At 42.7% G+C, this 27335-nt stretch overlaps 1 long non-coding RNA gene across 1 annotated transcript in view; it reads right to left on the bottom strand.

Annotated features, from left to right (window-relative positions):
- Positions 1–20776, bottom strand: part of LOC134935079 (uncharacterized) — a 112779-nt gene extending 92003 nt beyond the window's left edge. The window contains exons 1-2 of the long non-coding RNA XR_010179883.1: positions 20621–20776; positions 19804–19914 (exon numbers count right to left, since the gene is read on the bottom strand). This is a non-coding gene — a long non-coding RNA (uncharacterized LOC134935079). The remainder of the gene's footprint in view (positions 1–19803; positions 19915–20620) is intronic.
- Positions 20777–27335: the final 6559 nt, after the last annotated feature.

The following is a 27335-nucleotide window of genomic DNA, read 5'->3' as shown; positions in this document are numbered from 1 at the left end:
AAGTAACCGAGCGCTTTTTCTCCTTGTAAATCAGGACCCTGGTTTCAGGTGTAATAGGGTCCTCATTAATATTCAAGATATCTTTAACAGCTACAATCATATACTGAATACTCTTAGCCAATCTTGGATCTAATCTGGAATCAGCATAATCGACATCGGCATCAGAGTCCGTGTCGGTACCTGTGTCAACTAATTGGTCAAAACTACGTTTGTGTGACCCTGCAGGGTCTTGCAACTGTAATAAAGCGTCCTCTACTGTTCTCTTCCACACCTGGGATTGAGATGCAGACTCATCAAACTTTTGATTTAATGATGTGACACTAGCATCCAAAGTATTCAAAGTATTTAACCAATCTTCAGTCGGCGGTGCCGACATGGCCACTCCCAAAACATTTGGTGTCCCCAACAAATCGTCCCCCGGAGAGGAGTAATCAGCCTGCGACATGTCGACACCTGAGAAACAGCACACACACCAAGCAGTGAGGGAACACAAAGGGAAATAGCCAGCTCACACCCCAGCGCCAAATAAGCAGGTCTGTGAACACCAAAGATGTCCCAGAGCTGTCTGCGCTTGTTTTACATAAATAAATATGCCCCCTCTATGTCTTTTTAGCCCCCTGGTACTTGCTGCGGAGAGGAAGGACCAGCGACTTCAGTTTGTGGAGGAGGAAATGGCGCCAGTGAGCAGTGAGGAAGAAGCTCCGCCCCCAACATGGCGCGCTTCTTCCGCTTTTATTATTTAATTATATGCCGGTGGGGGTTAGCGGGCAGTGCCAGGGCACTGTAGGATTATGCCAGCCTTATATATGAGGTAATATATGCTCCCCAGGGCGCCCCCCCAGCACCCTGCACCCAGCGGTGTGTACTCAGTGGGAGCATGGCGCGCACTGTGCATAGCCGCTGTGCGGTACCTCTACAATGGCATCTTGAAAGATGAAGAGAAGTCTTCTTTCTTCTTATACTCACCTGTCTTCTGACTTCTGGCTTGAAGAGGGGGGACGGCAAGCTGTGGGAGGGAGCATCCAGGAGAGCCCGGCGTTCATCTCCCCTCAGGAGCTGAAGGCATCCTGTCAGCAGCAGCAGAGCCCTGGTACTCATCAGAAGTGGGTCTAGACTGCTCTCCCCTCTTGCCCACGAAGCAGGGAGTCTGTAGCCAGCAGATCTCCCAAAAATAAAAAACCTAACATTAAGTCTTTCAGAGAAACTCTAAGAGCTCCTCCCAGTGCCCTGTGTCTCGTCCGGGCACATTTCCAAAACTGAGTCTGGTGGGGGATATAGAGGGAGGAGCCAGGTCACGCCCCTTTTGAAAGTCTTAAAGTGCCCATGTCTCCTGCGGATCCCGTCTATACCCCATGGTTCTTTGAGCGGCCCAACATCCTCTAGGACGAAATAGAAACCTTGTATTTATTTTATTCAAATCTTATTTAAAGTGTATACATATTATTTAGAAATAAAAAATATTACAAAAACACAACTTTGAACGCAAATTGTGACTGCCATTGTGAACAGCGAACCCTGAATTGTGTATATAAGCCAGAAATTTTGAACTACATATTTATACTGGGGTCAGTAAGCGATTGTGCCAAAGACATGTTCAGGATTATCGAGATGGTCAAATTCAATCAAATGTATTATTTCTGAGCCTCTCTAGTGCTATCCTGAAAAATCCAGACAAGTGAGAGCACACTGGCCAGCAAAGTTGATATTCCACTTCATTTTGCAAGTCATAAATAATACCCACGTGTGCAGTCTGAAGAAAGAATAAATAATTGCTTCTCTGAGCACCTCCTGTCACTTCTCCTCACTGTCCACATACACGCTCAGGAGAGACTTTAGGCCTCTAATCAGACTGCTCTGTTTATTCTCATCTCCCTGCCACACTGTACAATGCCTGAACTCTGAACCAGCCATCGATAAGGTCACAGCAAAGACATGTATTCCTCTCAGGGACAGAGCCACAGCGGCAGGATGACTTACAGCGATGTCTGTGACTGACAGAACTGCAGCGCTGCTTAGAAGGGACCATGACTCATACGTCAGCTTAGTTTATGTATGGAAGCCCTCACCTCACCCCAGTCTCTCTCTGACCCAGTTCAGCACCTAGGGTTATATTAACGCAAATGAACTGTGCTGCTGTTCATTTCCTGAGGAGTAGAAAAATTTACCTGGTGTATAAAGTCACATATGATTTCTATATCATTCCAAAATACATATTAGGTTGTATTAAAAGGTTGTAATCTCTTAAACAGTAGAAGCTCATGTAGGGCTGTTTTTTTTTACACATGTTGTGACTGGAAGAATGTGTTAAAGAATGTTGTTAACAGTTTTTATGCAAAGACAGCAGCCATATGTTATAAGTTAAGTGATGGAATGGGTATGCAAGCTTTACCACTATATCCAGGGACACGTGTCCACCTATGTGGTAAAAATAATGTATTTTAAATGGCTCACATACAAGGCCATAACTAGGGGTGTGCGTGCAGTGAGAGCAAGGCTGCGGGCACAGTTGTTACCCCGCAGATCCTGCATCTGGCTTGCAAGGTTTCTAGAACAGCACCCTGAGGCAAGGATCTCTGTGCAGCCCCCATGAGTGACCAGTGCTGATGGTAGCCCCACCCCCTTTGTGACATCATTGGCCAGGGATTGGGGCATGGCCGGCACAGGGCACAGTGCAGTCCTGTTATAGTACTGCACACATATAAATCAGTTGTGTAACAATCTAACATATGTGCATACTGTATTTCTATTCCTTTTTTCGGTGTTGGTGATGTGGGTGCACAATTGAGCTTCATTATTTAGTTTCTAGGCCCAATCTCAGCACTGAGGTGACCACAGACTCGTCACATCTCTCCCATAGGTGAGTGTAAATGTAGAAATGGGACCTTCAGGTAAACCACTATGGAGGCAAAAGGATAATAGTCCATCATAAGTGGATCAATAGAGTTCAATATAGTTGGTATAATTTATGAGTGTCAACCCATCTCTCAATAAAAACCATTCTTTATTAAACACCTCCTGTGGAAGTTTGTCCGCTGCAATACAAACAATTGGCAGTAAAATGTTGTTACACAAAAGCTGACACTTCGGCCCGGTTTATTAAGTGGTGAGTTTTCTGGGGTGTACTGTAGAAACTGATGAAACATATCATCAGTCAGTGGACTGTTTGCAGTCTATCCCTCAAAATGCAGCATGGTTTTTGATAAGAATTGCTTATTGTGTAATAATAATCATCATTATCATCAACATCATCTTCACCATAATACTAGAGATGTGCGGCTGGTACTTTTCGTTTTGTGTTTTGGTTTTGGTTCTAATTCCACTTTCGTGTTTAGGTTTTGGCTTGGTTTTGCCAAAACCACCCTTTCGTGTTTTGGTTTTGGTTTTGGATTCGGATGATTTTTGAAAAACAAACAAACATAAAACAGCTAAAATCACAGAATTTGGGAGTAATTTTGCTCAAGATGGCACTTTTCAAAAACTAGTCCCCAAACAGCACATGATGCAAAGAAGAAAAAGAGGTGCAATGAGGTAGCTGTATGACTAACCAAGCGACACAAACAATTTGCCCATCTAGGAGTGGAGGGCAGTGGCAGACAGGAGGGCAGATGTCAAAAAAAGGCCCCAAACAGCACATGATGCAAAGAAGAAAAAAAGGTGCACCGAGATTGCTGTATGACTAAGCTAAGCGACACAACCACCTGGCCCATCTAGTAGTGTCACGCAGTGGCTGAATGTCGAGAGTGGGCCGCAATTGTTTGGTCCACTGACAGCATTTCCAGCATGCCCCTGTCATTTTTAAAAAAAATCTGCAATTGGTAGACTTATACAGCAGTACCCCAGGACTAAAACAGCAGTACCCCTGGACTCATACGGCAGTGTCAGACAGGATTGCACTTTTCAAAAACTAGACCCCAAACAGTACCTTATGCAATGATATTGAAGAGGTGCAATGAGGTAGCTGTATGACTAAACCAAGTGACACAAACAATTCCCACTGGAATTATACTTCCAAATCACTGGAATTATAAATCCAAATCACTGGAATTAAATGGCAAAATCACTGGAATTATACTGCAAAATCACTGGAATTATATGTCCAAATCACTGGAATTATATGTCCAAATCACTGGAATTAAATGTCCAAATCACTGGAATTAAATGGCAAAATAACTGGAACCAAATGGCAAAATCACTGGAATTATACGTCCAAATCACTGGAATTATACGGCAAAATCACTGGAATTAAATGGCAGTACCACTGGACATATACAGATGTGTCAGACAGGATGGTACTTTAAAAAAATAGTCCCCAAACAGCACATCATTCCAAGAAGTAAAGGAGGGCAATGAGGTAGCTGTATGACTAAGCTAAGCGACACAAGTGTGCGGCACAAACACCTGGCCCATCTACGGTTGGCACTGCAGTCCCACTGCACTAATGGTGGATACTGGATGCACGTCTAACACCAGCATAGTTGTTATGGCAACAGTAATCGGCTTTGCAACAGGGTATATATATATATATATATATATATATATATACGGCAGTATCACTGGACTGGACTTATACGCCAGTACCACTGTAATTATATGGCAGGATCACTGGGTTTATACGACAGGATCACTGTAATTATATTCCAGTACTACTGTAATTATACGGCAGGATTACTGGAATTATATGGCAGGATCACTGGAATTAAATGGCAAAATTACTGGAATTATACGTCCAAATCACTGGATTTAAATGGCAAATCACTGGAATTATACTGCAAAATCACTGGAAAATCATTATATGTCCAAATCACTGGAATTATACGGCAAAATCACTGGAATTATATGTCAAAAGCACTGGAATTATACGTCCAAATCACTGGAATTATACTGCAAAATCACTGGAATTATACTGCAAAATCACTGGAATTATACGTTCAAATCACTGGAATTAAATGGCAAAATCACTGGAATTATACGTCCAAATCACTGGAATTAATTGGCAAAATGGAGGTTGAGGGCTTCCATTGTCATGTGAAGCTGAACCACTAGTCATGAACATAGGCCAGGGCCTTAGCCATTCCTTTCCACTCCGTGTCGTAAATGGCATATTGGCTAGTTTATGTTTCTCCTCAGACCATTTAAATTTCTTTTTTTGGGTCTTTTTGATGAACTTTGGCTTTTTGGATTTTACATGTCCTCTACTATCACATTGGGCATCGGGCTTGGCAGCAGCTTCAGCACTAGGAGGAAGTGGTTCTTGATCTTTCCCTATTTTATCCTCCATTATTTTTTTTATCTTTCCCTATTTGTTCTCCATTATTTTTCTGGAGTTATATAACACAATATGCGGCACAGGAGAGCGTACCCCTACACCTCACAGGGCAAACCCTGTAAAAATTATTTGGATTAAATATTATTAACCCCTTTATTTGGAGTAAATAATATACAGCACAGGACAGCACCACTGAACTTATATGGCAGCACCACTGGACTGGATTTATATGGAATTATATGGATTTATATGGAATTATATGGCAGGATAACTGGAATTATACGGCAGTATCATGGGAATTATATGGCAATATCACTGGAAGTATACGGCAATATCACAGGAATTATACAACAGTATCACAGGAATTATATGGCAATATAACTGGAATTTTACGGCAATATCACAGGAATTATACGGCAATATCACAGGAATTATATGCCATTGTTCCAAGAATTTTACGGCAATATCACAGGAATTATACGCCAGTATCACAGGAATTATATGGAAATATCCCTGGAATTATACGGGAATATCACAGGAATTATTTGCCAGTATCCCGAGAATTATATGGCAATATCACTGTAATTATACGCCAGTATCACGGGAATTATACCGCAATATCACGGGAATTATACGGCAATATCACTAGTATTATACGCCAGTAACACTGGACATATAGCAGCAGAGGACACCACCACTGTGACTGGTCACTGGACTGATGCTGCACAAGAGAGACACTACCCTTGGTCTGATGCAAGACAACACAGCAAAACTGCAAGGGACTTATACAGCAGCCAGCAGCACTGGGGACATATAGCAGCAGAGGACACCGTCCAACACTGTGACTGGCTGGACTGATGCAGCATAAAACACTGACTACACTGGACTGAGCAGCACAAGACAGCACTAGAATCGCCATCCCACTTTCCTGCCCCCACACAGACACTGAGGACGGAGACATGTCCCCTCACTACACTCTCCGAGACTGGAGTGAAAATGGCCGCGACGCGCGGCTCCTTATATGGAATCCAAATCCGCGAGAATCCGACAGCAGGATGATGACGTTTTGCCTCGTTCTGGTTTCCGAGTCAGGCTGGAAAACCCGAGACTGACTCGGAACCGGACTTGAATGGTAAAGTCCAGTAGGGTTCGGTTCTCAGAGAACCGAACCCGCTCATCTCTACATAATACAAAACCCAAACCATTTTAATATATTGATTAAAAAAGTTGGACAAAAACTGGTTAAAATTCATAACAAAAGTATAATACAGAATGTGCATGTAGGCAGCAACATGGTCCCAGATGGATATAGTTTTATATTTTTTTCCTCCTCGGACAGGGGGGAAGTGTGATTATCAAGATCTGTAACTACAATTACATACAATTATTTTTAACTAATTACAAAATTAGTCACTATGTTTGTTCAACAAAACTTTTCAAGTTGTTTCTTTTAGCAAAGAGTAAATGAGCTGGCATTTTCTGAATTAAAATTCTTATCTTTAAAGGAACACTAATTTAATTTTAATTTTTTTATTTTTATTTCCTCTTTGTATTTGTTTATTGTATCTACAGTACTAAAATATGAATGCTTGACAATAATCCTATTGCGGAATTAGCCTGACTTTATCAAAGTGTTATTAAGTCTTCTTCTATAGTGTACTTTGTTCTGAGAAGGAATTGTGCACTTTTCATGAAAGGCAATCTACTGTAAAAGTGCACCTACAGTTATGCTGCTTTCACATCGCAAAACCTGCTTTTGAAACGGTTCTTTAAACGGTTCTTAAAACGGGTCTGAGCAGTTAAACCCCCTTCACATCGCATGTTGTAACCAGTATATTACCATTTCATTACCGTTTTGGTACCTTTCACACTGAACCCGTTTCACCCATACAAAACAGTGGTTGTCATTTTAAATGTTTATTTCCTGCTTCTGCCTGGTGACATCACACACGGGTAGGACCCTGCTTTTTTACCGTTTCAAAGTACCGATATTTTGAAAACGGTAAATTGAAGGTGACCCTTTCACATCGCAGCTCGAACCGTTTGGGAAGCCTGAAAAATCGGCAAATTTACCGGGTTCAAGCTGCGGTGTGAAAGGGGTATAAGTGTGCAAGGATGAATCGGAAGAGACGTGGGGCAGATTTTCTAAGTAGCATGTTTTCAAAGCTCCTAATTGGCGGTGGCTTTGGCCAATGGATTTAGGGGTTTATTCAAGCTTGTTAGCAAATATTTAGATTTGGGTGGGTTATATTGTTTCTGTGCAGGGTAAATACTGGCTGCTTTATTTTTACACTGCAATTTAGATTTCTGTTTGTACACACCCCACCCAAATCAAAATCTCTCTGCACATATTATATCTGCCCCACCTGCAGTGCACATGGTTTTGCACATTTTTGTACTTTTTTGGGGTTTCCTAACAACCCTGAATAGGGCCTTTAAACCGGCATTTGAAATATATCAGGGTTATTTAACATGCATTCTTATTGCAGTTGTGAACCTAATATTCAAATAGCAACTCATTCCTTGGTAAATCTATGTGCAAAAGTGTAATCAGCACATCAAAGTATAAATTCCAAGCACTTTAGAGCCTCTCTTTCTTCCTAGTACTCCTAGAATGGATTCTGTATGATATCCCGATGGATGGGATGCCGGCAGTCAGAATACTGACAGTGGCATCCCCACCATCAGAATCCCGACAGGCCCCCCAGAAAGTTCCCTAACCCTCCCCTGCCCCCTTCCCTAACACTCCCTTGTGGGTGTCTAACCCTAACCCTCCCCAGTGGTGCCTAACCCTTCCCGGTGGTGCCTAACCCTAACCCTCCCTTTCCCGCTGCCTAAACCTAACCCTCCCCGCTTGGTGCCTAACCCTAACCCCCCCTCACTGGTAACTAACCATACCCTTCCCAACCCTGCACCCTAACCCACCTTATAATGCCTAAACCTAACCTCCCACCCTCCACTGTCGTAACTCTATTGGGGGCATGTAACTATCTGCGAATGTAATCCCGTATGCAGCCAAAATGGCTCCAGCATCTCAGTCCCGCCGGCCAGTCTGTGCATCTTTGTACACAAGCAGTGGATCAGAGACACCATCAGTGGGCATCTCTGCACAAATCCCCATGGTTGTGAGCATATTTTCACAGATCCGCTGCATACAGGATTGCAGTAGCGATGGCATTTGCATGTGTCACCGGCGGCCGGGATCTTGGCGGTCAGCATCCCGATACCGGCTGTAGCATGCCAGCAGGGGGGGTGAGTGCAACAGAGCGCCTTGCCGGCTTAGTGCGCTCACCACAGGTTCTATTCTATGGGTCTCGTGGACACCCACAAGTGGGAATAGTCCCTTTTAGTCGGCATGCCGACTTTCGGGATTGTCAGGCTTTGGGATGTAGGGGGAGGTATTGTGACCGGTGTTCTCCTGACAACCGGTCACATGACTACATCCCATTTGCATACACCGCTGAACTAAGCATCTAGTCTATAAGCTCTAATGGGGCATGGATAGCTAACTATTTTCTGTAAAACACTTTTGAGGCACTATAGTACTACTGGTCAGTACATAGTGATAAGCTTTGGGCATGTGACAACAAGTATTGCTCTGCACATTAATATGGGTACAAGGTATGTTTCACCTTTGTGTGCCTGACAAGGTATTCTTAGGCGTATTATAACTGACACAAGATTGTATATAACATTTATTGTGACGTGCTCATACAGTAAGTGCCTCTGGAGCCTGTTCTGCTATCTGTTTATTGAACCAGAGCTAAACCTGAAAGCTGCTGCACAGGCAATGCAGACAGTTATGATTCAGTGAACATTTAGAAAGCCAGGCTCCAGGATGCACTAAGGAAAACTTGTGGTTGCTGATCAATTTATTTTTTTAATGCTGCAAAAAATTCCTCTCCAACTGCATTACAGAAGGGACTATAGACTAAAACGTATATTATAATGGGACTTTAATACAATCAGAATAATATAGTTAACATGTGGTATGTTCAATGTGTGGAACAGTAACTCCTCTGTGAAATATGGCTACTTTTCCAATATTCACCAAGTAGTGGTCCCAAGTAGTGGACAAGTAGACAGAATCAAGTTGCATGAAACAGTATACTGTACTTAAATGGCTCACAGAGAGATATAGGGGATTAAAGATACTGTCTCAAGAATTATTATTATTATTATTATTATTATTATTATCCTTTATTTATATGGCGCCACAAGGGATCTGCAGCGCCCATTACACAGTACATAATAAAATGAGCAAACAAGAAAACTGCACTTACAGTACATGACAAAATAGGACAGGTATATAAAACCCGGGGTTAGGTGCCATCAAAGAGAATATGGAGTATAAGATAGTGTAAGTAAGAAAAGGAAAGGCACACGAGGAAAGAAGTCCCTGCTCTTGAGAGCTTACAATCTAAAAGTAAAATAATAATATAGTAAATAATAAATATATACATATAAATATTCATGCTCGCTACCAATAATAATAAAAGAATAATATAAACTGGTAGACAAATACATAGGGTGGGATGTATTAACATACATCGCCGCCACTCACGCCTATCGCAGCGATGTTGATCGCATATGTACTACTAACATATGTGATCAACATCGCAATGCGGTGACGGAGGCCCCCCGCGATACCTGCAAGGTGGTGTGCGGGGGTCTCCGTCACCTCCCTGGGCTCTCCTTCTCCTCAGCTGCTGGGAACAAGGCAGCAGGCTGTCCCCGGTGCCTCCTCCTCCCCCCTGCACCCGGAAGGACCTCCGGCTTCGTTGCTAGGGAGAGGAGGAATTTACCTTCCAGGTCCATGCTGCCTGGAGGAAGGCATGCTGGTGGGAGAAGGGGGGTCAGCATCCCCGGCGGGGGCGGCGGGTTGCAGCGGCCGGCGATAAGAAGCCCATAGGCTTCTATAGGATATCGCTATCCAGAGATGGCGATACCCTGGGCGGCGAAAAACCGGTGGCCGGGTCTTAGTACATTTGAAAATGCGGTAAAACCCCCGAAAACTGAGGTTTTTCAACATTTTTCCCTTAGTACATCCCGCCCAGAAAGAGGTATTGCTCCTTACAGTGGCATAACTAGAAATTTTTCTCCCCCAAGCCAAAGAATTCTCTGGCTCTCCCCCAGCCCCATAATTGGCACTAGAAAAGTGATGAACTTGCAAGGGGCGTGGCCTCGCTAAAATGGGTGTGGTTTCGCCTATTGGTGCATGGTATTGCAGGAAAAGACTACCTTATACCCCAGTTTTGCAACCTGAACACCAAGACATTGGCCACCACAGGAAAAAAAATAATCCTGATTCATGATTATTTGTCACTTTTCCTCCTTATAGTAATTGTTTATGCCACACACTGCAATGGCCCTTAGACATTATGCCACACACCATAATGCGTTTATACAATGCTTTGTCAGTTCCGCACTAGCAGTGCACTATAAAGCCACACTTAAATATAGACAAATCTGAAAATAAACAATATAAATAGTGCTAATAGCCAAATCTTTCAGTAGCACTTTACTTATTGGTGGTGCTCCCAAAATACTTTTGTAGATTAACTACACATATATGCAAAAAGGAAAAGACAAAAGAAATCCTTTTTGGGAGCACTCTTATTAGTAAATAGTAACTATTAATCAAAACAATATACAATGAAATGATGTAATGATGAATAATCTAAAACTTAACATTTATTCTGTTCCCTTTAAAATATCGACCTATGCGGTCCAATGTAATTGAAATCTCTATCTTAATTTCTAAATAAGAGATAAGAAGGTGAAGTATGAATAAAATTAGTGAGAGTGAGCAGCATAGAACTGCTCCACCAGTGTTTTTCAAATGGAAATATAGGTGATCATCTTGGTGATATCCACAGTGCCTGGTATTCCTGAGTGGTCCCCCTTCAAAGTACTAGCCAGGTCTATCCTATCAGCTTCCGAGGTAGAAGACCAGGCTACTTTCAGGATAGTACGACCTTGAATAGTAAAGATGATATGTGAAGGAAGAGAGAACCCACTTCTGCTGTCTGTACTCTGCCTGCTACACATCACTGAATAAATTGGCCCCAGGCTTTTCCAGATGAGAGAGTGTTGGAAAAGAGAGCAATCAATTAAAGTGGAGTATATTGAATGTCACAATAGTCTTCTTTCCACTTTAAGATGTTAGACAGAAGAGAGAACCACTTCTGCTTTCTGTTGTGACAGCAAAATGTGCGCTGAAAAGGGCGAGGTCCTTGCCAGCACTGCTGTCAGCCAGATGAGAGAGTGATGGAAAGAGGTACAGCTCAAAATAAAATAAAGTGTAGGGATAATCAGTACTGGGCAGCTTGATTACATTAATTCATTCATTCAAAGGACATCCCAATTTCATGTATAGCTGACCACCTCTGAATTCACTAGACGGGTATGCACAAGAGCAGCAATCAATAAGCTGATATTTCTGAATAAGAAACTAATTAGAGATCACACACTTTGGTGCAATAAAATATCCCAAGTATTAATCAATCAGCATACTATAGTAGTTGGATATTTAGACAGAAGATCACCTCTGAATACACTAGACGAGTATGCACAAAAACAGCAATGAATAAGCTGATATTTCTGAATAAGGAACTAGTTAGAGATCACACACTTTGGTTCAATTAAATATCCCAAGCATTGATCAATCAGCATACTATGGTAGTTAGATGTTCAGACAGAAGTAACAGGATTTGTGGAAATAAACAAGATCATATTCACCTAGAACACATTTATATAATGGATCATTGGTAGCAAAAAAAAAACCTGGTCTATCACCTAAGATTATTAAAAACTGAAACAATGTTGCAAACAAGGTTTTCAAGCAGTAAGTCTGCAGAATGAATTCAAAGATTCTTTGGTCAGTAAACTAATTCTATATCAATTCAACAATAGGGTATCCACATCTGTAAATCATTGATTAAACCCATAAAATAGCACAGTGTTGCAGAAGGTATATCATCAGACATTATTGTGCTGATTAATTCAAAAAATAATCATTATCCTCTGCTAACACAGAATTGGATCTGTAAGAATTCGGACACATTGGTTTACTGATATAAACAATCATAGAATAATGCTTTCTACAGAAAAAGAAAGTGCAACATATGTATCAAATGTAGCAATGCACCTCATTATTTATTTCGTCTTATTTCATTATATAAGGACGGCAGGGAAGTATTCTAAAATAGAAACAATGATAATTGTGTGCGTTGATGCATTTAAATGTTAATCCTGCAGAGGGATATAAATCCCTATTAGTCCTCAAAATATTGACGTGCGCTAAGGGAGGAGGGAGGGGGAAGCAAGGCAAATGCAGCCGTGAATGGGTATTGCAGGGTGACAGACAACATGTTACCCGTCGCCGCTCCAAAACAGTTTGGATGCCGGCGTATGTCAGACTCCTCCACTGCTCCGGCCCGGCCCGCTCCCACTTTCCCTCACTCGCTTCTCATATGCGCCGTCTCCACCGAGGTGCTGCGGCCGCCCGAACCAAAGAGGGGGGCGTGGCCGCACGACTTCCTTTGATGACGTCAGTCCCGACGTACGTTTCACCGCTGGGCTTGTTCACGGGAGCCTCAATCCCACAAGCCCAGCCGTAAATTTATAGGGGGTTATACAGATGAGCAATAATTACTAGGATCAGACCAATTACTCGAATTAAGTCTATTCGATTCATGAATATTATGCAATCCTCATAATTCCAAAACAGTAGATTTAGATACCACTAAGTTACCTATATAATTAATATATGTATCTGGGATTGATTCTCCTTAGTTGATTAGTAAATTAGTATAATACTTAGCAGGTGAATCCAGCTAATTCCTAATATAATGAAACCAAGGGAGAGAGAATGTATATTTATTGATTAACTAAAAATAGAGCAGCACAACCATCTGTATGTGCAAAAAATATATATATAAAAGGGATTGTGTACAATAGACATAAATTTACATAGATATGTAACTGCAAGATAAATATCAAAATAAGTAGATTAATTGTTGAGGAACTACTCAATAGAAAAACTATAAAGACAAATAAATATCGATATAGATGAATAGAAGTCTCCACATATACACATCTATAAATAAATCAATTACATATTATTAGGTTTTTATATTTATATTTAAATTTTTACTAATATAGTTATATATTAATTATTAATTATTAAATAATTATTGGAACGCACCATGTATATTAGCATCATATCAAAAAAAGAGGGCGGTGAAAGAATGGAAGAAAATTTTGAGAATTTTTAATGGTAGGTTCCCTATATGTAAACAGTGTCAAAGTGACGTAAAAAAAATATAATTAGGTTGAAATGTTGGAAAACATTGATGTGCCTAGAAAATATGATATTGAATTGTTTTTGAAGATAGGGACTATGTGTAAGAGTGAAATGTGAGTGGGTGAATGTGAGAAAAAGAAGAGAAAATCAAAGTAGAGCGCTAAAGTAAAGAAGAACGCAAATTCTATAATTAACAGAATCTCATGTACTAAGTGAGATTACTGAGTGAAGAATAGTGAGTATAAATAATGTGCAAAGGGGATGAGGTGTATGGAAGAAAGAGATAAGTCTAGGGGACCAGAAGGTATATGACTCAAATTAAAGTCATACCATGCAGCAGTATTCACCAATGTATTAATAAGAAGATGTATATATATCTCTTTCAAAACTATTGAAGTCAGAGGACATTTACTCGAGAAATACACTATAATTTATGTTCTCATTCAAACCTCGTGGTATCAAAGAATGTAGCTTGAAAATCCACTCTGATTCTTTTTTCTGTAGTCTATCCATTAGATCTCCTCCTCTCAGGCCCATTTTAAGATGTTCCAGGCCAAAGATTCGTAGATCTTGAGTTCTACTGTTGTGAGCCTGAAGGAAGTGTTTTGCAACAGTAGTCAAGGTCTTAAATTTGGATGCATCTGATCTGGCATTGCGAACATTACCCACATGTTCCAATGCTCTGACTTTTAATTCCAGTGATTTTGTCATTTTCTACCAGTGATTTGGACCAATAATACCATTGATTAGAAGGAATAATTCCAGTGATTGTCATTTTCTTCCAGTGATTTCGACCAACAATACCATTGATTAGAACGATTAATTACAGTGATTTTGTCATTTTCCTCCAGTGATTTGGACCAATATTGCCGTTGATTAGAACGAATAATTCCAGTGATTTTGTCATTTTCTACCAGTGATTTGGACCAATAATACCATTGATTAGAACAAATAATTCCTGTGATATTGAGGTGTTTGTGTCGCTTATCTTAGCCATCCAGCGATCACAGTACACCTCTTTTTCTCTTTTCTTTGCATCATGTGCTGTTTGGGGCCAAATGTTTTAAGTGCCATCCTGTCTGACACTTCCGTATATGTCCAGTGGTACTGCCATTTGATATAATTCCCGACATTACTGCCATTTAATTCCAGTGATTTTGTCATTTTCTTCCAGCGATTTAGACCAATAATACCATTGATTAGAATGACTAATTCCAGTGATTTTGTCATTTTCTACCAGTGATTTGGACCAATAATACCATTGATTAGAACAAATAATTCCTGTGATTTTGAGGTGTTTGTGTCGCTTAGCTTAGCGATCCAGCGACCACAGTGCACCTCTTTTTCTCTTTTCTTTGCATCATGTGCTGTTTGAGGCCATTTTTTTTAAGTGCCATCCTGTCTGACACTTCCGTATATGTCCAGTGGTACTGCCATTTGATATAATTCCCGACATTACTGCCATTTAATTCCAGTGATTTTGTCATTTTCTTCCAGTGATTTGGACCAATAATACCATTGATTAGAACGAATAATTCCAGTGATTTTGTCATTCTCTTCCAGTGATTTGGACCAATAAAACCATTGATTAGAAGGAATAATTCCAGTGATTTTGTCATTTTCTTCCAGTGATTTGGACCAATAATACCATTGATTAGAACAAATAATTACAGTGATTTTGTCATTCTCTTCCAGTGATTTGGACCAATAAAACCATTGATTAGAAGGAATAATTCCAGTGATTTTGTCATTTTCTTCCAGTGATTTCGACCAATAATACCATTGATTAGAACGAATAATTACAGTGATTTTGTCATTCTCTTCCAGTGATTTGGACCAATAAAACCATTGATTAAAACAAATAATTACAGTGATTTTGTCATTTTCTTCTAGTGATTTGGACCAATAATACCATTGATTAGAACAAATAATTCCTGTGATATTGAGGTGTTTGTGTCGCTTAGCTTAGCCATCCAGCGACCACACTGCACCTCTTTTTCTCTTTTCTTTGCATCATGTGCTGTTTGGGGCCAATTTGTTTAAGTGACATCCTGTCTGACACTTCCGTATATGTCCAGTGATACTGCCATTTGATATAATTCCCGACATTACTGCCATTTAATTCCAGTGATTTTGTTATTTTCTTCCAGTGATTTGAACCAATAATACCATTGATTAGAACAAATAATTCCTGTGATATTGAGGTGTTTGTGTCGCTTAGCTTAGCCGTCCAGCGATCACAGTGCACCTCTTTTTCTCTTTTCTTTGCATCATGTGCTGTTTGGGGCCAATTTTTTTAAGTGCCATCCTGTCTGACACTTCAGTATATGTCCAGTGGTACTGCCATTTGATATAATTCCCAACATTACTGCCATTTAATTCCAGTAATTTTGTCATTTTCTTCCAGTAAATTGGACCAATAATACCATTGATTAGAACGAATAATTCCAGTGATTTTGTCATTTTCTTCCAGTGATTTGGACCAATAATACCATTGATTAGAATGAATAATTCCAGTGATTTTGTCATTTTCTTCCAGTGATTTGGACCAATAATACCATTGATTAGAACGAATAATTCCAGTGATTTTGTCATTTTCTTCCAGTGATTTGGACCAATAATACCATTGATTAGAATGAATAATTCCAGTGATTTTGTCATTTTCTTCCAGTGATTTGGACCAATAATACCATTGATTAGAACGAATAATTCCTGTGATATTGAGGTGTTTGTGTCGCTTAGCTTAGCCGTCCAGTGGACACACTCGGTACATGTGTAGTCGGCTGCACTATGTGCAGTGGGAGGGGCTTTGTTGGCAGAGTTGGAGTGTTGGCTACGGGGAGGGTCGCTGCTCGTCCAGCTCAGGGGATCCCGCCAGTGGTGGTTTTAGGTGTTGGCTAGCAGTCACCTCACCAGCGCCGTCAGCCCCCGTCTGCTACTTGCATCGCAATGCCCCCTGCTACTTCCTGCTACTGGCCAGCCGCCTCCCATCCTGTCCACTTCACGCTGCTCACACCTCACCGCTTTCTCCTGCCGGCCACCCCCCTCTCCTGGCAGCTTCCTGCAGGCCGCCTCTTGCCAATACTCCCCCTCAGCTTCACGCTGGGTAGAAGTATGAGAAGAACATAGAGCCAAGGAACCACAGGCGCCGGATGGTGAGTTATGTCTAGCTGGTGCAATTTGTATAATGGGCTACCTGGTACAATGTGTATAAGGGGGCTACCTGTGTATAATAGGCTCTACCTGGTGCAGTGTGTATAATGGCTAAATCTGTATATGGGGCTACCTGGTGCAATTTGTATAATGGGAAACCTAGTGCAATGTGTATAAGGGGCTACCTGTGTATAATAGGCTCTACCTGGTGCAGTGTGTATAATGGCCTAACTGGCGCAACGTGTATAATGGCCTACCTGGTGCAATGTTTATAAGGGGCTACCAGGTGCAATGTGTATAATGGAAAACCTGTTGCCATGTGTACATTGGAAAACCTGGTGCAGTGTGTATAATGGGCTACCTGACGCAGTGTGTAAAAGGGGCTCTACCTGGCATATTGTGTATAAAGGGCTCTACCTGGCGTGAATAAGGGTTACTACTGTGTGGTGTAATATGACTGACGGACACTACTGTGTGGTGTAATGTGAATTGGTACTATTCTGTGGCCATGCCCCTTCCCTCGAGAAGCCCCTCCCCTACATTTTTGGCACGCGCAATCAGAGTGCACTGTCCCTCTTTTGAATGGGGAATAGGGGGGTACCAAAGGAAACGTTCACCCTGGGCGCCACAAAGTCTAGAACCAGTCCTGGAACCCGCCCCCCTCAGCAAACCCTGCCTCCATTGGGGCTGCTTACGGAGCTTTCGCCTCCTGGTTTTCCATCCTAATCTGCCCCTAGCAGCAATCAAGCTCCGCTCCATGAAGATGGCTCGGGAGATCGTGACTGAGCTATCTGGCTGCTGCTCATTGCTAAGGGAAGCCGGGATAAATAGCTGCTGCATAGACATAGGCATGCATCTCCCACCAACTGTAAGTTATACCACCCGCCGGCATATAACATCAGCAAGGCACCACAACATCGCAAGCCCACACTCAAAGCCGATCGTCTAGCTATTATCCCCAGAACACTGCTATACACGTGTTCCCCTAGTGCAGTGGTTCTCAAACTTCTTGGAGTCACGGCACCCTTGAGTAGCAGAACTGTTATTACGGCACCCCTAGGCCAAAAGTTTCTTATTGAGAAATTCAGAAAGAAATATTACATTAAGTAAATTGTGTTTATACAGTATATCATCCTAAGGGTGTGTACACACGGTGAGATATTTTCTTTCGATTTTGACTATGTAGTCAAATTTGCAAGAAAAGTTAGTGCAGATCGCAAGGTGAAAATCACCTTGCGATCCCGATTCGATCCCGATGCGCGGTCCCGCCAGGTCGGAATCGGAAGAAAAGATAGACTGCGCAGGCAAGTCAATCCTTGCTAGATCGGTGTACTCATAGTTCATCTCACATGTCAATGACATCGCACATAAGCCAAAATCTCACATAAGCCAAAATTGTAAGCACACATAGTCCATATCTCAAGAAAAGTTAGTCAAAATCAGTGCTATCTGGGCTGCGGGGTGTTCAAGGGAAATCACAAGTGAAAATCGGGCATAGCAAGGATCTCACCGTGTGCACACACCCTAAGATCTCACACCACCATTACCTCCAACCCCAGCAGCTTCCAACTCAGAGGTGATTGGCACTTTAGTGCATCTGCACACCACTAAAATTATATATATATATATATATATATATATATCTATCCATTGTAGAAGAGCCGCACTCACATGTCGTTAATAATCACAGCTGCTGGGGTGCAAAATCCAGGAACAGGTCCTATCAGAACAAAGTTCCACGATACATGTGCTAAAATAAGGATGCACTCACCAGACTTCTCCAGGGTGAAATTGATAAATTTTAATCCAGACAGCACATACTCACAAACAGAAGGTCAACCTTCTGTTTGTGAGTATGTGCTGTCTGGATTAAAATCTATCAATTTCACCCTGGAGAAGTCTGGTGGGTGCATCCTTATTTGTGCACACACACACATATATATATATATATATATATATATATATATATGTAGATAGATAGATATAGTGAGAGAGAGAGAGAGAGAGAGAGAGAGAGAGAGAGAGAGAGAGAGAGAGATAGGTATAGAAGAAATAATGGAAATGTTAGACCATCAGAAACAGCATAACCTACATCACATGCTGTAGTAATGGCTGTGAATCATATAGTCACTTGAAGTGTCAGGTGATTATATTCCGGACCAATTTCAAGACCACCAACAATTACAGCAGCCGCTTTCAAGCCAAAAAGTACCTGCAGTTACTTGTTGGCTTGAGAGCGGCTGCTGTAATTATTGGCAGCTTTGACTCAGGCAAGGGACAATGGGGGTCATTCCGAGTTGATCGTACGCTACCGATTTTCGCTGCGTTGTGATCAGGTAGCTACTGCACATGCGTATGCACCACAATGCGCACGTGCATCGTACAGGTACAATGCGGATCGTTGCTGAGCGATAGATTTAATGAAGAATCCATATGCACAGACGATCGCAAGAAGATTGACAGGAAGAGGGCGTTTATGGGTGTCAACTGACCGTTTTCTGGGAGTGGTAGGGAAAACGCAGGCGGGTCCGAGCGTTTGGAAGGCGGGTGTCTGACGTCAATTCCGGCACCAAAAAGACTGAAGTGGTCGCAAGGGCCGAGTAAGTTCAGACCTACTCTGAAACTGCACAAAATGTTTTTGTAGAGGTCGGCTGCACAAGCGTTCGCACACTTACAAAGTGAAAATACACTCCCCCATGGGTGGCGACTATGCGTTTGCACGGCTGCTAAAAACAGCTAGTGAGCGATTAACTCGGAATGAGGGCCAATGTGTGAAGGGCCCTGCGTGACCCAACCCCGCTGTTGCTGGTAACACCCCCTGCGACGGTCACAATAGGCCCTTCATAAATTTCAGCTCCAGGCCCATGTGATCCTTAATCTGGCACTGCTCTCAGAGCTAGGACAGATCTTTGAGTTACAGCCGGCCTACCTAGTCTATTAATGAGTTATTAAATGACTCCATGCATGGCTAATTTCATTTGTTTTACAGTAGTTTGCTCATCAAAGCACTCTCAGTTTTGTTGAGGAAACTACTTTTGTCCTAACTAGTTCCTCAACACAAAACAACATACGTTACCAGGGAGAACACATGGTGAAGAATCCAAAGGTTGACAGATTCAGATTCACACGAAAGTGACAATTTTCCTTGTTTTCAGATCCATCAAACTCGACGTCAGTCCCAGTTCCACTAAGATTCAATACAATAAAAACTGCTTACTGTAGTATCTCAAATTTACATACAGTTTTATTTGTGATATAAAAGGGGGGATCAGTGCCGTAACTAGCCATCTTAGCGCTGTGTGCAAGAAACGACAGTGGCGCCCCCCCCCCCCCCATGTAAGACAGGAGCAGTGCGCGCCGCAGGCGCGTGTAAAATTTATAGGGGCGTGGCTTCATGGGGAAGGGGCGTGGCCACAAAATAATAGCAATTCATACTACGGTGCACAGTAGTCTACATTATTCAAATTACGCTGCACAGTAGCGCCACTACACCAGGTAGAGCCCCTTTTTACACATTACGGCAGCCAGGGCGTCCCCCTTTTTTAAACATTACGGCAGCCAGGGCGTCCCCCTTTTTTACACATTACGGCAGCCAGGGCGTCCCCCTTTTTTACACATTGTGGCAGCCAGGGCGTCCCCCTTTTTTACACATTGTGGCAGCCAGGGCGTCCCCCTTTTTTACACATTGTGGCAGCCAGGGCGTCCCCCTATTTTACACATTGCGGCAGCCAGGACCCCCCCTATTTTACACATTGCGGCAGCCAGGACCCCCCCTATTTTACACATTGCGGCAGCCAGGACCCCCCCTATTTTACACATTGCGGCAGCCAGGACCCCCCTATTTTAGAGAGAGAGAGAGAGAGAGAGAGAGAGAGAGAGAGAGAGATACTTACCTTCTCCCGCTGACAGGCTCCTCGTGCTGGCAGGCATCTCCCTCTCTGTGCAGTGTGGCGTGTGCAGGCAGTTGAGAAGAAGGAGGAGGGAGAGGGATTGGAGCCGCAGCAGCGCTATTTGATTGGTAGTAAGCGCCGCTGCAGCATCCTCCTCTCCTTCTGTATTGGCTGCCTGGCGCTGCTTTGGATGCTGGGATGGAGGAACCGCATCCCAGCATCCATAGCAGCGCCGGGCAGCCAATACAGAAGGAGAGGGGGATGCTGCAGCAGCGCTTACTACCAATCAAACAGCGCTGCTGCAGCTCCCTGCTCCCCCTCCCTCCTCCTCCTTCTCTTCGCTGCTCGGCGCTGGTCTCTTCTACACAGCGCGGCGCACACAGAGGCGGCATGATATGAGTCAATTTGACTCATTACATGCCGCTGGCCGTTGCGCCCCCAGGGCAACTGCGCTGTGTGCCAAGCCCCCTTGGCACACACGTAGTTACGGCCCTGGGGGGGATCATTAAAGAAATGATAGACAAAGGAGGTGCAGCAAGTAGTTTTTGTTCTAGCACCACCTCTTCCAAGTTTCCAAACTTGGATCTGATGATACAAATGTCCACAAATAATAGTAACAGCTATCTATATTACATACAGTACATTTGACTAAAGTGATCACAAAGTTAGCAGCCACGTGCTGGGATTATACTGAATAAACAAATTAGACGGATGTCATTTAAGGACTAACAGAAAAAAAAAAAAAACGTTTCCATTTTCTCCCCCTATAATTTTGTTTTTCTCTCTGTGTTTATTGTCTTGGCTGCTTTCCTTTTGCTCTGTTTTTTTCCACTCATGCAGCGTTCCATGGATTCATAATATCTGTTGTCAGTGCGATAGAAAGATAGCACCAGCTTGATGTGTTACTTCTAAATGGAAGACAGCAACTAATACTCCATATGTCACAGTGTCAAACTAGTACGAGTAAACTTTTTCTCTCGTTTCCTGCAGACAAGACCTAATTGAACACAGAGCTATGGGCACATTCCTGGATATTTGTCAAGCATTGCAAAGCTGGCAGACTGATTGATCCTTGGCTGAGTGGGTGGCTGGGACAGGGGAAACCGCTGACACAAACCTATAACAGTCCATTCTACTTGCAATCTGTCCTGTTCCTCTCTAGGACTCAGCTAAGGGGCTTGGATCAACATCAAAAGTATATTTGCTAGGCTGCATTGGAAGTTCATGATACTCATACAGAAATGTTCTTACTTCCCATTCTATGAACTTGGTTAAATTCTTATGCAGCACTAGCTGTTTACATAGTATATGGGGGGGATTCAGACCTGATCACTGGGCTGCTAATGTTGCTGATCACAGCACAAGGGGGAGTAGAAATTCACCCGTGCAAGTGTGTGATTGCATGCGGGCAGCTGCAGATCCATTCGCACTACACTCAGTGTGTGTAGTCTCTGTGCAGCCCAGGACTTACTCCTACAGTGCAATCACAACAGGCTGATCGGGGCCGGAGCTGACATCACACACCCTCCCTGAAAACACTTGGGAATGCCTACGTTTTTCCGGACACTCCCAGTAAACATAAACAGTCAGTTACCACCCGCAAATGGCCTCTTCCTGTCAATCACCTTTGAATGTCAGTGCAAATAAAATTTTCGCACCATCCTGTCGCTGACCGGCGATGCCCGTTGTTGTTGTCTGACATGTGTGCGCATTGCGATGCATACACATGCGCAGTAATGACCTGATCGCCTGCTGTGCAAAAACGCACAGCAGCGATCAGGTCTGAATCAGGCCCCATATTTCATTTTAGCTCTACTCTGCAGATTCCACCAAAGCTTCCATCAGAAATGGCCCAGTACAAATGAACATGTAGGCAGGCTTGGACTGGCCTACAGGGGTACAGGTGAAACCACCGGTGGGCCCTACTGCCTGGGGGCCCCACCTCATGCTCTCAGGATCAGGTTCCAGACTATGCACTTGAATTATACATTATACATATGTTACCTTATACTGGACTATGGTGTATTTTCTACAGTGAGTTGCTGTTATTAATCTGTTATTAATCTGGTACATTATCATGCATGCAGCAGCTGAAGTTACTGTATATATTTATGAAGGGGCCCAGACGTTGCACTCTCTAATGGTTAGTCAAACCAATGAGGTGGTAGGCCACACCCCCTCTGTGTATTGGCCACACCCCTAAAAATGGGCCCCTACCACTGTATGCCCCCGGTGGGCGCTACATGCCCCAGTCCGACACTGCATGTAGTGACCCCCTAAACTTCTCCCATGTCACAAACACACGTGCTGACACACACATCTTGAGCAGAGATGGACAAAAGCATCTGGTATGCAGTAATATGGCCGTATCAGTAAATTACCTGCCTGTGGCATATACTGTAAGTAGAACTCATGGTTTGTTCATTCTGCTGAGGGTTTTTTTGCTAACTAGATTATGGAACCCATCACTGTCAGGTGAATTAGCTTCCACATTACAGTGTGTCTCTAGTACTGACTTTACAGTAAACAGTAACCATGTATCTAGAGAACAAAAATGCACTGAGACATAAGTTAAAAGCAAAACCACTATGGCTCCAGGTTTTCAAACAAACTTATGGTACAATTGATCACCAAGTGTTGAGTGAAGGAGGAAACTTACCGTTAAGTGTTGGAATGGACTGTTAACACCAATCCCCCTTGACTGTGTGGGACCCTTACTTGTGTACCCCTCATACCCACTGATGCACTCCATTTAGGGAAGATATAGAACTATTTTGTTTGGACAATAAATGCAAATAGACCGGTGGAAACCATGCCAGGGATAAACACAAGGGAGCATATGCAATAGGGTCAGAGTTTGCCGGAGGTGCAGAATGCCAGACAATCTCTGACTCATTTTTAAAGGGGCAATCATTTACAAGGCAAAACCATGCCTTGTAAATAATTGGCGATTTAAAAAAAAAGTCTGAGATTGGCCGGCATCACGCACCTTCTGCAAACACGGACCGTAGTACATATGCCCCAAGGTTTTCATGGGTGACTTTCCACCCTTACGTCTTATCATTTACCAGATTACATTTGTTTTATTATTATTACAATACACATAGTATGCTTGAATAATATCTAAATATAAAAGACAAATGCCAATACATTGTAAGACATATATACTTTGTAACTTGAGAACTGCACTTATAATCCACTCTAAATACACTGGTGACCATTTCTCCCCATAACAAGTGCATTATAGTAATTTGTATGATGAATTTTGGGTAATAGAATAAATCTTTGACACTGTTGTGATTCATTATCCATTTTGCCATCAATGCTGTAGTGAATTGTAGACCAAAACAGAAATCAAACAAAAGCCTTGTGGAAGAGTGTGGAACAAATGGTGCCATAGATAATGTATTACTGTTATTTATTCATCTAACTATTGCTGAATTATAGATAAGATGGCTGCACTTTAGGCTAGCTTTAGAGGCCGATTTATCTTCATCCGCGATAATTGAGCACATTGCATGCAGGGACAGAGCTTGTGAGAAAGCTCTGTCCCTGCGATGCCTGTCTGCAGCAGCATCATTGGGGTACCGCAGCCGCCGAGATCCCCCCCCCATTGAGACTACTCCCACGCCGCACAAAAACACCCCCTTCCCCCCCAGATTTATACTTTCTAGTCCCAGGAACCAGTGTCCACTGCTTCCAGTAGGCTGCCGGGCACCTGACCCTGTTCTGCGTGTGACCCCCGGTGCTGTAAAATGAGCGACCGCTTTGCAGCATCACCCTACTACACAGGAGTCACAGCACAGCACCGATTCACTGCTCCTAGGGCTGGTAAGTATGTTTTAGGGAATTTGTTTTTCTACCAGTGATCAGCTTGTGTGACCAGCGGACACACATAGCTGATCACACTGGCCGGGTCCCACACAGCTTTCTCTGCTGGGGGCAGAGAAAGCTGGGCAGAAGACAGCATATCGCAGTACTTCCCTGTGATTTCGCCAGCCTTAGGTGGCGTTAAAATCACAGGGCACACTGCAATTTTTTTTAACTTTTTTATACAGTAAATTCAGCCACATCACATTTCCCATGATAAGTATGGGAAATGTGATGTGGGTTACTTAAAAAAATGACAATTAAAGTGTTTCGAGCAGTTTTTCATGAAAAACTGTTCCAAAATCCATTTAATACATTTCAGTGATACTAAAATAATAAAATCACCCCTTTTCAATTTTTTTAAGTAAAAATAATGTTAATAAATAGGCCCCTTAGACCTTACTTCCCTCATAATGATCTTTTCACAGATATATAATCAATATAAAATGTGTGAAGGCAGTGGGAGTGGGAAATTACATAGAAGAACTAATAACTATCATCGCACGAGAAACATGGTTATTTTGCAGATCAACTGAAATAAAATCTAGAGATGAGCGGCTTCGGTTCTCAGAGAACCAAACCCCCCTGAACATCCCATTCCAAGCCTGGATCCGAGTCTGGCTCGGGACTTCCCACCAGACTCTGAAACCAGAACAAGGCAAAACGTCATCATCCCACTGTCGGATTCTCACGGGTTTTGGATTCCATATAAACAGCCGGACATCACGATCATTTTCACTCTGGGCTTGGAGAGTGAGGGAGACAGACCTCTGTCTCTCTGTGTGTGGTGGCATCAGGTGGGGTCAGTGTGTGCTCTGTAGGGGTGTTGCACCAGCCACTGTGGTGTACCTGTGCTGTTAGGGGTGCTGTCCTGGCTGTCACTGGTGTTTCATGTAATCTTAGGGGTGCTGCAGGTGTACGTGGGTTTTGCTGTCTTGGCTGTCACTGTGTTGTACAGGGGGCAGGGGCACTGTCCTCCTGTATGCTGTAAAAATATAGGGGTGCTGCTGTTAAAATAACATTACACTGTCCCTGTATACTGTAAAAATTCAGGGGTGCAGTTAAAATAAAAGCACACTGGTCCTCTATGCTGTAAAAATATAGGGGTGCTGCTGTTAAAATAATATTACACTGGCCCTGTGTGCTGTAAAAATTCAGGGGTGCAGTTGTTGAAATGAAAGCACACTGGTCCTGTATTCTGTAAAAATATAGGGGTGCTGCTGTTAAAATAATATTACACTGGCCCTGTATGCTGTAAAAATTCAGGGGTGCAGTAAAATAAATGTACACTGGCCCTGTCTTGTAGTCTGTAATAATTCTCAAGTGCAGTGAAAATCAATGTACACTGGCCTGTATTGTATGCTGTAAAAACTCTGGGGTGCTGTTGTTAAAATAAAAGTACACTGATCCTGTATGCTGTAAAAATACAGGGGTGCTGTTGTTAAAATAAAAGTACAATGGTCCTGTATGCTGTAAAAATACTGGGGTGCTGTTGTTCAAATAAAAGTACACTGGTCCTGTATGCTGCAAAAATACAGGGATGCAGTGAAAATAAATGTACAATGGCCTTATCTTGTATGCTGTAAAATTACAGGGGTATTGTGAAAATACAGGGGTGCTGGCACTGTCCGCGGTTGCGATGTTTAGGCCTGACCTTCACAACACTATATGGAAAGAGGAGGCTCCTACCACCATTTGCACACCCTCTACAAGTGCTAGGAGCAGCACCGCCAGTCCAGTTGCTGACATTGAGATTGAGGATGTCACTTTAGAGATATCCCCAGGATGAGGAGGACATGGGTGTAGCTGGTGCTGCAGGGGAAGTTGAGAATGAACATTCTAATGGTGATGTGGTTTGTTTGAATAAGGCACCAGTGGAGACAGTTGTTGGCCACGGGATAAAAAAGCCCATTGTCATGCCTGGACAAAATAGCTAAAAAGCCACCTCTTCGGTGTGAAATTATTTCTCCACAAATCCGGACAACAGGTGTCAAGCCATCTATTGCCTTTGTCAATCCATAATAAGTAGGGGTAAGGACGTTAACCACCTAGGAACATCCTCCCTCATACGTCACCTGCAGCGCATTCATCATAAGTCATTGTCAAGTTCAGAAACTTTGGGTAAGCAGTCCACTGACACCTAAATGATGTGGTTTTGTTTGAATATTATTTCTCTGTGATGATAAGGATGTAAGCACTGAATGCGGAAGGGGGGGTGAATCTGAGGATGAGGACGACATCTTGCCACTGTAGAGCCAGTTTGTGCAAGGAGAGATTAATTGCTTCTTTTTTGGTGGGGGCCCAAACAAACCAATCATTTCAGCCACAGTAGTGTGGCAGACACTGTCGCTGAAATTATTGGTTTGTTAAAGTATGCATGTACTGTTTATACAACATAAGGGTGAGTGGGAAGGACAAAGGACAATTCCATCTTGTACATCTTTTCTTTGCCACATCATTCCAGGGGTGCTGTCCTATATGGGGTGCTGCCCCTCTGCAACTATCAGTCCAGGGGTGCTGCCCCACTGCTATTTAAGTTCAGGGGTGCTGTTGCCTGTCTGCTGTGCTATGTAATTCTCCAGGGGTGCTGCCTGTGCTGTATAAGTCCAGGGGTGCTGCCGTATAATTCCAGGGGTGCTGCTGTACGTGATCCTAGGTTTAAATGAAAGCCTAGAGCAGATATGAAACAAGCTTCAACATCACAAACAGATTTATGAAAACATAGCCGCAAAGGTGGAAATGGAAATTGAAAAAGTCAATGTGACTCAGAAGAGACTGAATCATTAACCAGCGCAACTGCCGGAGAGGTAAAAGTGATCTTTTCTGCCAGAGCATTAGAGAAAGGTTC

This window comes from Pseudophryne corroboree, chromosome 6 (genome assembly GCF_028390025.1).
Source record: "Pseudophryne corroboree isolate aPseCor3 chromosome 6, aPseCor3.hap2, whole genome shotgun sequence".
NCBI lineage: Eukaryota > Metazoa > Chordata > Amphibia > Anura > Myobatrachidae > Pseudophryne > Pseudophryne corroboree.
The sequence above is the reverse complement of the archived record's forward strand: the minus strand, read 5'-3'. Positions and strand labels throughout refer to the sequence as shown.